The sequence below is a fragment of the Siphateles boraxobius genome, unplaced genomic scaffold (assembly GCF_051911475.1).
Source record: "Siphateles boraxobius isolate OS27281-9 unplaced genomic scaffold, OSU_SipBor_1 77, whole genome shotgun sequence".
Classification (NCBI taxonomy): Eukaryota; Metazoa; Chordata; class Actinopteri; order Cypriniformes; family Leuciscidae; genus Siphateles; species Siphateles boraxobius.
In genome coordinates, this window is record NW_027509205.1 from 14,840,232 (window position 1) to 14,849,912 (window position 9,681).

Below are 9,681 nucleotides of genomic sequence, written 5' to 3' on the forward strand. Positions count from 1 at the left end.
TCCCCGGAGCCCTGAACTGTGCAGCCGACGAGCTCTCACGGCTTCAGCTCCTCCCAGGAGAATGGCGACTCCATCCCCAGTCGGTTCAGCTGATTTGGGACCAGTTCGGGGACGCACAGATGGATCTGTTTGCCTCTCACGACTCGACCCATTGCGCCCAGTATTATTCCCTGACCGAGGGCACGCTCAGCACGGATGCTCTGGCGCACAACTGGCCGCAGGGCCGCAAATATGCGTTTCCCCCAGTGAGCCTTCTTACGCAGACCTTGCGCAAGGTACGGGAGGACGAGGAACAGGTCATTCTGGTTGCGCCATACTGGCCCACCCGGACCTGGTTCTCTGAACTAGTACTCCTCGCGACAGCACCTCCCTGGCCGACCCCTCTGAGGAAGGACCTCCTTTCTCAGGGACGGGGCACCCTATGGCACCCTCGTCCCGATCTTTGGGACCTCCACGTGTGGCTCCTGGACGGGTCGAGGCAGGTTTGATTACCCTACCACCACCGGTGGTGGCTACCATCACTTCCGCTAGAGCATCGTCCACGAGACATGTCTACGCGTTGAAGTGGAACCTCTTCGTCAACTGGTGTTCTTCTCACCGAGAAGACCCCGGAGATGTTCGATCAGTGTCGTGCTTTCCTTCCTACAAGATGGGTTGGAGCGAAGGCTGTCCCCCTCCACCCTAAAAGTCTATGTCGCCGCCATTGACGCACAGCATGACTTTGTTGAAGGTAAGTCCTTGGGAAGGCACGACCTGATCGTCAGGTTCCTGAGAGGAGCGAGGAGACTGAATCCTCCTCGCCCTCCTCTCGTTCCCTCTTGAGACCTCTCAGTGGTGTTAACTGCCCTGCAGAGTGCTCCCTTTGAGCCTCTGCAATCAGTGGAGTTTAAGTTCCTGTCAATGAAGACAGCGCTCCTGGTTGCACTGGCCTCCATCGAGAGGGTAGGGGACCTGCATGCATTCTCCATTGACGAAGCGTGCCTGGAATTTGGGCCGGCTTACTCTCACGTGATCCTGAGACCCCGGCCTGGATATGTGCCCAAGGTTCCTACCACTCCCTTCCGGGAACAGGTGGTGAACCTGCAAGCGCTGCCCCTGGAGGAGGCAGACGCAGCCTTGGCACTGCTCTGTCCAGTACGCGCTCTCCGCGCCTATGTAGACAGGACGCAGTGTTTCAGGACCTCAGACCAGCTCTTTGTCTGTTATGGTGGGAAGCTGAAGGGAAAGGCTCTCTCCAAGCAAAGGTTGTCTCACTAGATAGTGGACGCCATTGCTTTGGCATACCAGCAGCAAGGTCGACCGTGCCCCCTTGGTGTGACTGCCCACTCCACCCGGACTGTGGGGTCCTCTTGGGCTCTAGCGCATGGCGCCTCGCTAACAGACATCTGCAGAGCTGCAGGCTGGGCGACACCGAACACATTCGCCAGATTCTACAATCTCCGAGTGGAGCCAGTGTCCTCTCATATACTCGCTTCAACTAGCTAGTACTGGACCAGCTCAGGTGTCTTCGCTTGCTCGCCATTCCACTCCACAGACTTGATACGTGCGATATTACCCTCAGGTGAGCTTCCCCGAAAGCCCTGAGTTCCTCCAGCACTCCTGACGTCGGTGCCAGTGTCTATTGCCTGTGCTTCGGCTAGGTGCCTCCCGTGTGCATGGTCCCTCCTCTGAGCGACCCCCACATGTGTATTTCCACTGTAAGCCTCTCTTGAGCATGTGGCTTTTCCTTGGCAAGCCACCTGACATCCCTGGGGTTGAAATATTCCACCTGCGGCTGGAAACAGGAAACATTCAACATGGAAACATTCGTCATCATCCGACGTGTCGTCTCTGTTCCCTACTCAGGGAACAAGGGTTACATACGTAACCGAGACATTCTGTCTCTTCCTCAGTAAGAGCTGATCTAGATTTTCAAGTACTTTTGTTACAATACGGCATGATTTGAGTCCTAAATTCTCAGCAATCGCGGTCACATTCTTAAAAATGTTTTTTTTTTAGAGAAAGAGAGAGAGAGAGAGAGAGAGAGAGAGCACTGTCAAAACCTTTATAATAATAGTTTTGATAATATTATCAAAAAAGATAATCTATATAGATATCCATTATTATTGTTATTATTGTATATTTTATAAATTTTGTTGTGTGTTTTTGTCCTTTTTATATATTTGTTATATATCTTTATAATTAATAATTTCTTTGTTTTAATTTGAATTATTTCAGCACATCAAGTTAAACTAAAAAAGGAGTAATGTCGGCATCTTGCCAACTAACTGAAATAAAATATTTTTTATTTGTATTACTTTTTTTATTTCAAGTAACTCAATAATGGATTAAGTTTTAGTTTAAATTGTAGTTGACTTTTAGTATAATAACCCTGTATCTAATATCTAAATATTTATAACAATTTATTTTATTTTTTATTTAAATGCTTTTTTGCATATGTATAATGTTTTTTGCATATCAATCTTTTCTAACAATATAAATCTTTACTATTACTTTTTATCAATTTAACACATCCTTGCTAAATAAAATTATTTATTTATTTTCTTTTTTTTTAAAGAAAGAAAAAAAATGAATGACCCCCAAACTTTTGAATGGTAATGCACTGTATACTGTTACAAAATATTTCTATTTTAAATAAATTATATTCTTTTTAAACTTTATATTAATCAAAGAATCCTGAAAAAAAATTATCACAGGTTATAAAAAGGAAAAATATTAAGCAACACAACTGTTTCCAACAATGACAATAAATCAGCATATTAAATGATTTCTGAAGGATCAAGTGACACTAAAGACTGGAGTAATGATGCTGAAAATTCAGCTTTGCTTCACAGAAATAAATGATATTTTAAAGTATATTCAAATAGAAAACCATTATTTTATATTGTAATAATATTTCACAAAAGTATATAGTACTGTTAAAATTTCAGCACTGTGGATCAAAGGATGAAAAATTCTCAATGAAATGTTCAGCCAGTGACTCTAATGACATTTCACAAAATCATCAGAGAAAAGGTGGAGGAGAGGTCTCTCTTCACCCACAATGCCACACTTCTTCACTTCTGATATACAGTAATAGTCATACCTCAAGACCGACTCCATAAGGACAACATCAGATGCAAAACCCTAGTCTATTCATACAGTATATGGCATCAGGACCGGGGAATTATTGCCACAATAAAATTCTGTGCCATATCACAGCGTTATTTCATTCTGTGCAGGAGCAAAGAAGAAACATTCCTCATGCAGGAGAAGATAATAATGTCTCTCTCTTTCAAGTTGATGCGACTTGCTTCTTATTAAGGGCAGTTTATGCTTCCATCGCTGAAAGGCATGAGGAACAGAACAATAAAGAAACATAATAGAAGAGGAGAATTACTGGAATTTCTTTCCTTCCATTCGCCTCCTATCTTAGGTGTCTGACTGCTATTGACCAGAGTTTATTAACTTCCGAAAGAGAAGGGAAGAAGAAATAACCTCAGGTAAAACCCAGGATTTATCTTCCTTTACAGAGTTTCCGTTACTGTCATACAGTCCCTATGCTTTGTTTTCTAATCTGGTTCCTATTGAAGATAGAAAATGGTTCCTATTGCCTGAACAATAGTTCAGCACTTGAGTAAATTAAATTCAAGAGCACAGTGTCACTAACCCAAATGTACCCAAAATATATAGTAATATGTTTTGTTTTGGGATTTTTTTGGGGATATATGTATATACTGTACATATACAACTCAGTTAAAAAGTTTGGGGTCTGTAAGATTTTGTAATGTTTTTGAAAAAAGTATTTTATGCTCACCAAGGCTGCATTTATTTGATCAAAAATATAGTCAAAACAGTAATATTGTGAAATATTATATCACTTTAAAAAACTGTTTTCTATTTTAAAACATTTTAAAATGTAATTATGTAAATGTATATGTATTATTCCTGTGATTTCTGAATTTTCAGCATCATTACTCCAGTCTTCAATGTCACATAATCCTTCAGAAATCATTCTAATATGCTGATCAAATGATCAAAAAACATTTCTTATCATAATCAATGTTGAAATCAGTTGTGGTGCTTAATATTTTTGTGTAAACCGTGATGTTTTTTTTGCAGGATTATTTGATAAATAGAAAATTAAAAAGCACAAATCTTACAAATGTTTTGTAACATAAATGTCTATTTTTTGTGTTTGTTGATAAATAAAAATGTTGCATCAGTCTAATGGCTTGATAATGATAAACAAATGTAAAACAAATTGGACATTATAATTTTTCAAAATTTATATAGTAAGCGAATACCTCATGAATCCATTTTTCAATGTCTTTGTCTTTGTCTTATCCTGAATCACTACGGTACACCTATAATAAGTGTTTATATTCGGACTATTTTAGACTGGTACGGGTCGTACCACTGAGGAGTAGCCCAGTACCTGTGTGACTCTTCATAGACATAAACAGAGAGAAGTAGCTCCGGCTACAATGTTCTTCCGCATGACACATGCAGATCTGTTTAATAACCGCTAGAGCGCCAAAAATTATGGACTACAGCTTTGATCAACAAAAGATAATTCTATCTTATTAAAAAAAAATGATATGCTCTTATTGATAACTGAAAGAAAAAACACCAAGCTCTTAAAATCCACCTTAAGCAATCAATCAGTCAATCAATCCTGTTTTCTGCAAATTTGCAAACAATATTCTAATCACAATATTTGTTACCCCACATTACCTGTAACAGAGTGCAGCTCCACACATCCATCATGCAGGGAACACAAGGACTAAACTTGCCCCCGATAGTGGAGCACAGATGGACGGATTGATCCTGGCCTCTGGAATCAGGATCATCTACCTCCCACTGCTAATTGCTGATAGCCAGCAAAGTAATGAGTGATGAATTCCTGCCTTCAAGATTGTGCTGATTAAGCTGTTCTGGAGTGTTGCAGAGGCAATACATGTGACCAAAGATGATCACTCACAACCTCCTTCCTCTAGCGGACAGGTGTTTGAGCCGCTGTAATTCTCATACATCTATCATGGATATAAAACACATTCAAGAAGAAGATGCTGACATTTATATATGTGTGCGTCTTTGAGCAGAGGCATTTATTGTGGGCTACATTTTGCCAAAAACTCTACTTACCTGACAGCTATTCTCTTCTGTTTGAGTTGTGAGGTCAAAGGTCATAGATACAAGTGCTCCTATGAGACAAAAGACAGGTTGTATAATTGAGTTTGCATTCTAGTGGACCAGGGGGTGTATCCTCAATTTGAATGGGTAACAGAAAGTCAGAGAAATTTATCTCCCTGTCATCTCCAATCCACCCTGGCACTACGTTCTGCCCCTCCGCATTGGCAGCAGGGGGGAAATAAAACAACAACAGTTATTAATGAGGTGTTGTGCCAAGTGCATACATGCATGCATTTCCCGATAGCAAATCCACTTCGTTAATGGCATACACAATTACTTCAAGAGGCATTAATATACTGAACGTGATCAGGAAGCTTCACTTTAGCATTTCTAAAGTGGAGAACGCTTTTGGCTAGCGTGAGTGTCATCTTAAGAGCTCCTTGGCTGATTAGACCTCATGCTTTAACAGTTCTGAAAATATCACCATGAAATTTCTAAATGTCCTCACAGAAGTATATGTTTGCGAGCGAGAAATTGTCTGAAGGCTGAACGAGAACGAGACCCAAATCAAGCCCAAACTAATTGCTGTAACGCAGTCCTTAAAGTGTGACAGAATATATATTAATCTGCTTGATGAGAGTTCATTAATCAAGATCAGCATCGAAAGCCATTTTCCTCTCAGAGGAAAAATGCAAATAGACTCTAATTTAAATACACACCACAAAGCTAAAAGAAATGGACTTAATTTTCTAGTCAGTGCATAAAGAATGACCGGTGACCGCGGTTCTAAATTGAGACACCAGCCGAGAATGATTGCTGTACAGCTCAACTCATATGTGGATAAAGTCCACAGGATGTGCACATCCAGGCGGTGATTTCCACCTCAAAGAGAAGCTGTGAGACGGGGAATTATCCTCACCAAAGCCTGCTGAACACCGTCAAAATTATGAGAGTCTCTCACTCAGCCAGAACAAATATTAGTAGAGCTAAAGTAATAATATTAGCAAATATAGTCAGATGTGCTTTAGTCCCTGTGTAACTACAGCCTTAATTGCCTACAAAGCTTTTAAGATTACATTTTAGTACCTTCTAGAGTCAGAGAATGTGACAAAGAGGTGTTAAACCATGCCAAGTAAACATCAAGCCTAAGCTAAACAGCTTTTGACTGTTGGTCATCCTTTCTACTGGTTATGAAATGATTACAAAATGACAGCTATGGGTTGAAAATCAACAAATCACAGAATGTCATAGCTATTGAGCAAAAGATTTGTGTATAATTTGCAGCTAATGTTGGAAATTAAAAAAACCTAGAGTATTTTATTTTTTGGGAAGAACATTTTTGACAATTTTATTTAGACAAAACATGCATAAAACATAAATTTAAAAAAATTATATGAACATTATTTAAAAAAGAAATGTAACATTTAATGAAAATTGACATTTCTGTAATATGTATAACATAAATTATAATCTATACTCTATGTGAAATACTCTATACTCTAAATTATACGCATAAAGATACGTATACACACACACAAACACACACACACACACACATACACACACACACATATATATATATATATATATAATTCCTATAAAAATATATATTCAATGTATCTTTTTTTCTTTTTGTAATCAAGAACCTTGACATTATCAGAGTAAATCATCAATTCTTCATGTAAACAAATTTCAGTGTTTATTTGAGGGTGTCAAATCAGAACATGTTTTTGCTGCTCTAGCAAGTCTTAGTAAAATGTAATCAACCAGCTCATTTCGAATCGCAATATAATCCCTAAACCTCAGTGCTCTAGTGCACCTTAAGGCTCTGCTGCCGACGGTGAATAATAGGAGGTCTCCATATGTGATCATACTTCGGACATGGATCCCCCACAGTCCGCCACCCCCCAGTCCCCCCACCCAAACCCACCCAAACCCACCCCAGCAACTGCACACCCTCGTGCTCAGGGTTCATTTCCTCTTTCGGAAAATAAATCTCAAGGACAATAGCTGCCATTAATTCACTTATTTACTGAGCGGGAAAAGCTAATCAAATTCTGCCGCAGCTATCCGTCCTTCATGCATTTGGCTCTCAAATTAACCTCTCAGTGGCCCTTTCTGTGACTGAAGAAATGCTGATATGCAGCATGCCCTCCTGGAGGCATCCCTCCACCGAGAAATACTCTACAAGGGTTGGTTTAACCTGATGACTACGGCTTGAAATTGGTAGTTAAATGAATTTACTACATGATTAACTAACTGTATTTTTTTCTATGTACATTTCTGAAATGCACATTCTGTAAAGCTGCTTTGAAACAATAAGTATTGTGAAAAGCGCTATACAAATAAATTTGAATTGAATTGAATTGAATGAATGCTACTTGACTTGGTGCGACATCAATCCAAAAAAAAAAAATAGAAAATGAAACCAGGCACTATAAAAATGTAAGAGCAACGTTCACCACAAGTCCCTAATTTAATTAGTTTCCTTTGTCAACATACATCAACATGCTTTTCGGTGTAATCCTCCATTGATTGAAACACCCATCAAGTTCTCTAGAGTCATTGCCATTAGCGAAGAAGAGTCAATTCGATCCATCTATCCCAATAAACCCACAAAAATTTATATAATATGACAGGTAGTTGATATCCCAACATTTATCTGCCACTGAACAGAAAAGGTGTAAGCGCATTTGGTTACAACAGGAATGTAAGTCCAGGCAGTTCCAACAAACTCCAGAACACATGAAAGACCACAACATTAATTTAGACCTCCTCCTGCGTGAGCCCTGCTCTATCAACTTCTAACTACAGAAGCTTCTCTGAGACCTGATGCACGGGAACTTCAGAGGACTGAAACTCTTTTCTTGACGCAGGCCGAGAGAAATAGGCATGGTGGAAATTGCATCCTCACCACCCCCTGCCAAGTGCATTTTCATATTCCCATCCCCTTATCATACGCCTTTGAAAGCCAGGAGAGTATGGGGGCCAGTTGTAGACTTTGCAGATGTCTATTTGATGCCTTCACAGCAGACATCCTCAAATGGATCCCAAATGAGTCAGGAAAACCTTCAGTGCTAGGTGTCCAAGGACCAATTTTGGAAGGCTGGTGAACGAGGACAACCTCTGGGAAGGGAGCATGTTTGGCTTGAGACATAAAGTAAGGAAACACCCCACCATTTATTTGATTTGGGGAGGATATTTTATTCCCTTCAAAACAGGATATGAAAAGAAGCCTCAATACTGGAACTTTTCTTTAGATAACTTGACTGTGACTGTTATCTTGGCGAGCACAGTTGCACCCAATCTGACCCTTGGGGTATCATCATTTCTTACAAACAAGACCTCCAGTGATCTGTAACCAAAGACACATGTGTCACTTTTAAATGTTAACCTTCAAACACCAAGCTAAAGTTTAGCCATATTGTGTTCCTGACCCATACAAATGCACCTTGCTACTGAAACCCAAATGATATGAAAGCAATAAAAGAGCTTACCATTTCAGGCGGCTGGGTTGAATTCTCAGATGTGGTGCAACAAGGTTGCAAGTTTGCATAATGTTTCTCTTCTTTCTCTACCAATTAAATTGTACTTTCAGTGAGACAGTTAACCCCTTGCTCATAAGGTTATGGTACCCTTGGCCCTGCAACACCCTGATAACAATTCATTAAACTTTCTGGTAGCAAAATAAGAGTAAAAATGTGTGGTGTAGCAGAGCTTAATTTGCATGTTTTTGTGGAAATAAACTTGTTGAAACTCAGAATTCTTCCCATCCAGTCACTATTGATTAGATCTAGACAAACAAACATACAAATGAGGTAAAAAAAACTCTATTGTAGCATAACATAAGCATACATACAGTATACAACAAATTTGCCTTCTTGTCATGAGGCAATGGATTACAAACAATAACATTGATTAACTATTGGGAATTACCCAACAAAATGTGTGTGTGAACATTACATACAACATGATATTGTATATAGGCCCATGAATAAACAAAGGAAAATCCTCATTTACACAAAATCTATAAAAAAAATAATATGATCACCCTTTGAACTTTGTGACTTATCGCTGAGAATAAATCACACACACTGGGAAGGAGCTAAACTCTCCAGTCTGTTTGGCTGAAACTTATTCTGAAGCTAAAAATTATTCCAAATATGGTTATGGCAAATGGAATCCCGAAGAATACCTAAATATAAATAGGAAAGAGCAAAAGACAAACTTGAATGATGTAAATGCCATCTTGTGAAGTTGTTTAGCGTTCACACTACTTGCCCTCAGGAAGCATGTCTGTTGGCAAGGGACTATACTTAACATGGGGGTCACGTATTTGCGCACCCCTCTCTCTCTCTCTCTCTCTCTCTCTCTCTCTCTCTCTCTCTCTCTCTCTCTCTCTCTCTCCCGCTCTCCCTCTCCTGCTTCACCAGCTCTGGGGTGAGCGATGGGCTACGAAAGATTAAAAAATTTGCATCTTCAACGGCATGTGTGAAGTCAAATTACTGTACAGTCATCCTCGTGTGAACCAGACTTGCCTTTTTCTAGCCCTTCTATAACCATTGT